The sequence below is a fragment of the Myotis davidii genome, unplaced genomic scaffold (genome assembly GCF_000327345.1).
Source record: "Myotis davidii unplaced genomic scaffold, ASM32734v1 scaffold520, whole genome shotgun sequence".
Lineage (NCBI taxonomy): Eukaryota > Metazoa > Chordata > Mammalia > Chiroptera > Vespertilionidae > Myotis > Myotis davidii.
This window is the reverse complement of record NW_006292908.1, coordinates 2,300,540-2,308,530: the sequence shown is the minus strand read 5'-3', so window position 1 is coordinate 2,308,530 and position 7,991 is coordinate 2,300,540. Positions and strand designations below refer to the sequence as shown.

Here is a 7,991-nt window from a genome sequence, read left to right as displayed (position 1 = left end):
GTAAAACAGTATGAAGTTTCCTCAAAAAATTAAATATGGAACTGCCATTTGACCCAGTGATCCTACTTCTGGGAATATATCCTAAGAAAATTGAAACACCAATCAGAAAGAACATACGCACCCCTATCTTCATAACAGCACAACTTAAAATAGTTAAGATCTGGAAACAGCCCAAGTGCCCATCAGTAGATGAATGGATAAAAAAGCGGTGGTATATTTCATGGAGTAATATGCAATAGTAAAAAAAAAAAGAAAAGAAAGAAAAAAAAAAGAATCTCTTACCGTTTGAGGCAGCATGGAGGAACTTGGAGAGTATCATGCTAAGTGAAATAAGTCAGACAGAGAAAGACAAGTATCACATGATTTCACTGATATGTGGAATCTAAATAACAAAATAAATGATGAGTGGAGTGGATCCATAGACATGGAAGCATGGAACAGAGTGGGAAATCTTGGAGGGAAGGCAGAAGAGGATGGGAGGATGGGAAGTAATCAACCAAGAACCTTGTATGTATACTAGGGGCCCGGTGCACGGATTCATGCACATTAAAAGAAAATTAATTAGAATAAATATTTTAAGATCACAGCAAGCTAACTCATGGAAGATACTACGAGAAACCAGGCTCCCTTCTCTCTCCTCTCTGGGTTCGGGGTGCAGGTGAACTAGATTTGGGGCCAACAGGGGCCCATCAGCAAGCTAACCCACAGCCAGCAACCTAACCTACAGGTCAGAACATCTGCCCTTGTGGTCAGTGTGCATCATAGCTACCGGTCGAACAGTCAAACAGTTGCTTGATCGCTTAGGCTTTTATATATATTGATATGCATGACCCATGGCCACAGGCAATGGGGCAGGGAGGGCCTGAGGTGGGGGCAGGGGTGGGCTGGAGGGGGTCCATAGGGAAAAAAAGATGATATATGTAATACTTCAAACAATAAAGATTTATTTATTTTTTTAAAAAAAGAATGAAGCAAGGGATATCACTACAGACCCCACAGACATCAAAATAACAAAAATAAATAACTCAACAAAAATAAATTGGACTACTTAGATAACTAAATCATAATAAACTCAAATTAACACAACCCACACAGTATGAAAACAAATCATTTGAATAGCCAAAATTATTATTATAAGCTAAATTGGTCCCTCTCCCAAATTCATATGTTGAAGCTTCAATCCCTAGTACAGAACCTGACTATATTTGGAGATAGGGCCTTTGAAGTTATGATTAATTTAAAATGTGACAATTAGAGTGGGCCCTAATCCAGTGGCCTAGTATCTTTCTAAGAGGAAATCTGAGCACCCAGAGAGACACCAAGGATGCACACACAGGAAAGACCATGTGAGGACCTAGTGAGAAGGCAGTCGCTTACATTCCAAGCAGAGAGGCCTCAGAAGAAACCAAACCTGTTGACACCTTAATCTTCGAAGTCTCCAGAACTATGAGAAAATATATTTGTTTAAGCTACCCAGTTGGGTTTTATTTTGTTAAGGCAGCCCTAGCAAAAAAGAACAACAACAACAACAAATATTAAAGAAACAGAGTTCTTAACTAAAACCAACACACACACACACACACCCTAAAAATGCAACCTCGCCGCCTAGATGGCTTCACTGGAGAATTCCATCAATCATGTAAAGAATAAAGACCAATTCTATACAATCTCTTTCAGAAAATAGAAGAGCATGGAATACATTCCAATTCATTTTATAAAGCTAGAATTTTCTGATACTATTATCAAAGAAGGTACCAAAAAATAGTTATAGACCAATATCTCTCATGAATATAGACATAAAAATATTTAACAGAATATAGGCAAACAGTAGTGTGTACTATAAATTATACACAAAGACCAAGTGGGATTTATTGCAGCAATGGAAGGTTGATTCTAGTCAAAAAGCACTTAATATACTTCACCATATTAACAGACGAAAGAAGAAAATTAAACAATCATATCACTTGAGGGGAAAAAAGTACTTTTACAAAAATTAATACCTTTTCATGATAAAAAAAAATCAGAAAAATTGGAATGAAGGCAAAATTCTTCAATTTTATAAAGAACATCTGCAAAGACTTGACAGCTGACATTATACTTAATGGTAAAAGATTAAATGTTTTGCCCTGAAAGTAAGCAACAAGGTGAATGTCCACTCTCATCACTCTTATTCAACACAGTACTAACAGTTCTAGCCAGTGCAATAAGACAAGGAAAAAGAAATAAAAGTGTTCACAGCGACATTTCTAAAAAAAAAATAAAAACTTTTAGGACTAATAAATTGAAGGAAGATCCAAGGGTACAAATAAACATACCAAAAACAATGAAATTTGATATACTTGCAATAAACAGTAATATACTGATTTTATACTAGTTGGTAGTGACATCTCATTGTGGTTCTAATTTGCATTTTCCTTAATGATGTTGAATGTCATCTTATGTGCTTCTTTGCCATTTGTGTATTTTCCTTGGTGAAATATTTCATCATGTCATTTGCCCATTTTCTAATTGGATTGTTTGTTGTGTTTTACTGTTAAGTTTTAAGATTGGGCCATTTCAAACAAAGCGGGTAACCTGGGTACAAGGGGCCATGGGATCTCTCTCTATGTAATTTCTTTCAGTAGCATGTGCGTCTACCATTATCTCAAAATAAAAGGTTTAGTTAAAACGTATGGGTAGGATACCTCCTAACTTTTCAGATTATGTATGGCGATGTAAAATAAACATACAGTTCATTTGCATGTTTATCTGTCTCTGTAGGTGCAGGTGACATTAAAAGACACACCTAGCTGTCCCACTTTCCGTTCCATGCTGATACCCTCAAGTCTGTTGAGAAAAACACAGCTTGGGTGCTGTAAGCAGTTCTTGGCAGCGTCCATGGCTTATGCTAGCTGTCCGATAGGCTCCCTCATGTATTTCCTCAAAACAAAACCATAGCTGGTATAGTTCCTTGACTAAATTCAACCCCACTGGGGGAAAGCAAGGATGTCACCAATGTCACAAGTTTAGTGTCTATTTTCGTTGCTGGTCATTTTATGCAGGAGCTATCTTTCCATGCTGACATTCTAAACACAACTGTGGGTCATTCCACTTTTATAGTAAATCATACATTGTTTTTAGGTGATAAAACTATCAAAGAGTCCTGGCTAATTTTATATGGTAACCATGAGGTCTGCTCACAAATCTTGCCATTTTTTTCAGTCTGGGCATGGGATAGCCTTCGCTTATGAATAAGAAGGTCATATGACCCGCTGTGGCCAATAAAATGTGAGTGCAAGTGGCAAGTAGTGCTCCCTGATGAAAGCCTTTATGAATTATTGTGGGTGACTCACCACGTTGCCACATGCCTGAGGAAGGATGAGGATGCTTTGGATGATGGGAGCTTTATTAGTCTGGGTCTCTGAGCGAGGAAGATGTAAAATAGTCTTATATTGACCAACTTGGGCACATAATATTAGCAATAAATAAACCCTTGTGGGGGGGTGGTTTAGTCACTGAAATTTTAGCGTTGTTTGTTGGACTGCATAATCTATACTATTATAACTTATGGGCATATTTTACATTTACATTAAGCACACAGCACTCTTTGGAATAGGACACTGTATTATGGCATCAAATTGTAAACTAGTTCATGAGTTATTCTATGGTGTACTCAATGTCATCTTTCTCTCATAACACATGCACACACATACACACACATAAAGCAAAATCAAGTCTTGCATCACTTTCCTTATGGTATGAATTAGAGTGAAAGTTTGCTAGTGATTCTATGATATAAAGCTTTGTGTAAAGCTCAGCATACAGGTAAATGATGCCTCACATTCTTCACAGGGATACATGAGTCATAGAAACTATATGCTCTGCCCTAAGGATTCCCAACAGCTTCAAAGAAGAGACACACACATTTGTAGACGCGTACTACGTAGGGACTGCAATTCATGGTGAACATTAATATTAATCATGTCAACTGCATAGAACCCATTGTTTGCAGGGAGAAATAACCTTGACTAACATTTATTTTCAGAAACTGTGCAAACATCTTTATATGCATTAGCACACAACCAATCAGTACTCGCTTTGCTAACGACTGGTGCCATGTGTCTTAGGTTAACATTGTTTGGATAATATTTGAAATGAGTAAGTTTTTTATCATAACACTTACTATGAGTCATGTCAAAAAACTTCAATGCAAAAATTAACAGGGTTTTAAAATAATTTTTACAAAGATAATGCAACCGATGTTTTGATGTTATACTTTATAGCCTCCTAGCAGTGCATACCCTGGACAAAGACTTTTGGGGAAGGTGAAAGAGGTGACTTAAATTCTTAACTTTATCAATTAGAACTTCCAGCTGTTAAAGATATTTCCCTAATTATTTGGAATGCGCAAGTACATATTATTGATGTTAAAATTGTCAACAGTTTCAAATGTAACTCAAGTTACTATTTTTGAATTAAAAAAAATAGAATGAGACATTTCTCATAATCTAGCAATTACCAGTCTTTGTATAGGCATTCATATGTATCTTCTTGCTTTATATAGATATTTTGCCTATAAAATATGGGGCAAAAATCTTTGATATAGAAAAAGTATTATGTTTTCCACTTATTTTTATGAAGGAAAAAGTAACTAAAAGATCAAATTAGGAAGTGTCATTATTTTCACAATGATGGGACTTTAAGGCACCAGGATATTTATGAACCAGGTGTCACACCTCACTAGTTCCCAGTGTGGACGACAGAATCAGAACTCCTGAGTTTAGGGTTCTCTCTATCTTTGCGACAGTGGTTATGATTCTTGTCCTCTTCGTACTTTAGTTCCCTTCCTATACAATGAGGAGACCTCAGAAGCCTATTGTGAGGAATTTGGATACTAATTTATATAGAGCCCATGAAATGATGTCCAGCACACACTAAGTATTCCACAAATGCAGATACTGTGATGTCTGCTTTAAGTTGTTAGATTGTACTTGCCCAGTGTAGTAACCACTTAGGTTCACCTCCTTTACTCCGGAGCCTCTTCTCTTCCCGTGGACACTTCATAGAATTTTAGGTCCCAGTCATTTCTATTTTGAAACATTCTTCCATTTTATCACACATGCAACTACCTTTTCAGATTTCAAAGTGGTTATTAAGGTAAAGAAAGAAAAGAACTATATTTCCTTAAAATTCAATAACTCTCTTCCAAGAAGATACTCACCAGTTGAGGGTAGCACATATTCTCTGTGCTTTAAAAAGTATTGGAGAGTTTTGTAAACCTCCCCATGTTCACAGGCAGATAATGAGGGGAAACAGTGTGTCTTCTGGTGAAAGTAGAAGTGTAGAGATAACCAGGATGAGACACAGGTCTCTGAAAATAATTCAGGAAATATTTATGAAAGCATTTAAGAAGACCTCTGGACTTAGTAAACACTTCCTCATACGTCATTCCTCTGCAAATACGTGATTTTATGGGCATCCTGTTTTGAACTCCCTGCCTGGTCCAGAATTCCTTAACACACACTCTTTTTAAATATATATATAATTGATTTCAGAGAGGAAAAGAGAGGTAGAAACATCAATGATGAGAATCATTGGTTGGCTGCCTCCTACACGCCCCCTACTGGGGATCCAGCCAACCTTGACATGTGCCCTTGACCAGAATCAAACATGGGAGGGACCCTTCAGTCTGCAGGCCAATGCTCTATAAACTGAGGCAAACCGGCTGGGGTTTAACATGCATTCTTATTTAAGTCTTTCTTTCAGAGATTTTACCTCAATTTGTAAATAAGGGTTTACTTGTATAATTACTTTATTAAAGTCTGACCCTCTGAAATGGACAGGGTTCACTCATCTTCCTGCTCACCACTGACCTCCGGTTCTCCATCCAGCACCTGGAATAGAGGGGTACTTAGGAGGCAGAGATGGTACGATTCTCCCCATACCAGAGATGTGGAACTTGGAAGGAAAAAGTCATGTCAAATCTACCAGGTGAGGTAAAAGTAACAAGGCAATGCTTTCTCTAAAATAAGTAACAGAAACTAGAAAACTGGAACAGATCTGAGTCAGGAAAGAAAGGACATGTGTGCATCACAGGATTTATATCTCAATGACAATCAACATCCTATATAAATAGTCTTGGAAAATTCAGACTCAATTTCAATATCAAAAATACTTGTGTCCCATGGTGTGCAACTCTCCTGACCACAGCACTGCCCTCCAGCATCCCCAAAATAACCCTGCAGCCATGCTTTGGTGTGGAAAGTTTTTTTCACACCCAAAGATCATGTTTTCACATAGTTCCAGTTGGATTCTAGTCCCTTTTCACTTATAATGTTGACTAGGTGTGGATTTGAAATGTGTACATTGAATTTAATTAAACTTAAAGACAAGAATTAAGGAAATTTATGAATGTCAAAATAATTTGGAAACTCATTATGTAAAGAAGCATTTAAATTACTTAAAGAATAGCTGATGAAGATTTAAGAGACATCTGTCCAAGAGAATGAATATCATGAGAGCTCAATAAGCTCAAATGAAGAGTAATTCTCTGGAGTTCACCCCACTGAGACCTTTTTCAACACCATAGATTATTTAGAACAAATGAAGATTTAAAAGTTATTTCAACTTAGAATAATGAGAAAATTTTGATTTCAGTCTTCATTGCTCCACAACTCTGTATAAAAGTGTTTGCCATTGGGAAAGGCATGACGTACATGAACACCCTCAAAATATAGCCTGCTTTTAATTACGGACAGCTGAAAGAGAATGGTATAAGTCATCTTTAAAAGCTCCATAACCTCTTTTCAGAGTGATTGTATTAAAGATTATTAAAGCTGACCAAAAAATCTGCAAGATCCTATTATGAAGAAAATAATGACCACACTTTGAGCAAAGTGCAAACAAATAGATTCAGCTATCTGCTTTATAATCTACTTTCCTATTGAATCTTAACTGCTGAAAAGCTTGATTGTGCTTATAAATACTACTTTAATCTATAATTGTATAGGAAATTAGGTTCATACAACAAAAGGAAACTACTCAAAGGACAGCTGCCATAATTACAGTATTAAAATGAGAAAGAGTTAATTGCCCCCAACGTGTAGCACACAATTAAGGGGATCATCTTGGTAGAGATGTGGGAAATATATCAAATATAGACTTTAGGTACAATGGGGTTCTAATATATATGTGTATATATATATATGCACATATATATGTACGTATATATATGTACATATATATATATATATATGATGACTAGGTTAAGAGTACATCAAAAGTCCAGCTGGCTCGAATATTTCATAACTGTATGACCTTGGGTGAGTTATTTCACCTTCACCTCTCTGTGGATTTCCCCATCTATAAACATAGATACTATTATTACCTACTCTTCCCTTTATGGTGGTATAAGAATTAAGTGAGATAAGAAAATTAAAGAACATAGAACTGTGCATGGAATTTGTGGAGAGCTGTTTTTTCCTAAACTTTCTACCTTTGGAATAAACAAAATAAGTGGGTTTTTTTTGTAAAATAAGTTAATCACTCCCTGTCCTTCCACAATATAGGCAATTGTTACATTCAAAAGAAAACACAACATACATTAAATACCAAGTGACCATAATTGATTACAGGAACCCTTGAAGGTAAACATCAACTCAAAAGGCCTTTTTTTGGAGCAAGAATGAAAGAATGAATCTAATGGTGTTTACTTCACGTGCTTACCTTTCCTATTTCCCCCCTCGGCTCTACACTTATCTTCTCAAAACCAGACCCCACGCCCGCCACAGGGAAAGTTGTACTCCCCAGTCCCAGCCGCGGTGCCTTGCGCCCGAGCTCCGCCTGGCCACCCCTCCGCTCCCCTTGGGGCTGGTCCTCGGACAGACACCTCTCCACCTCCCACTTGGGGTTCTAGAGCCAACCTCCCCTCCGCCCTCTGTCCAGTGGAAAGCTCCAAAGTGGGCAACAGGCTACACATGCCGGATCCTCACCTGGGTGCCCAGCCGCCCCCG

General features: G+C 37.3%; 1 protein-coding gene across 1 annotated transcript in view; it reads right to left on the bottom strand.

Annotated features, from left to right (window-relative positions):
• Positions 1-7,991, bottom strand: part of DTNA (dystrobrevin alpha) — a 292,781-nt gene that overhangs the window by 284,035 nt on the left and 755 nt on the right. The window lies entirely within an intron of this gene.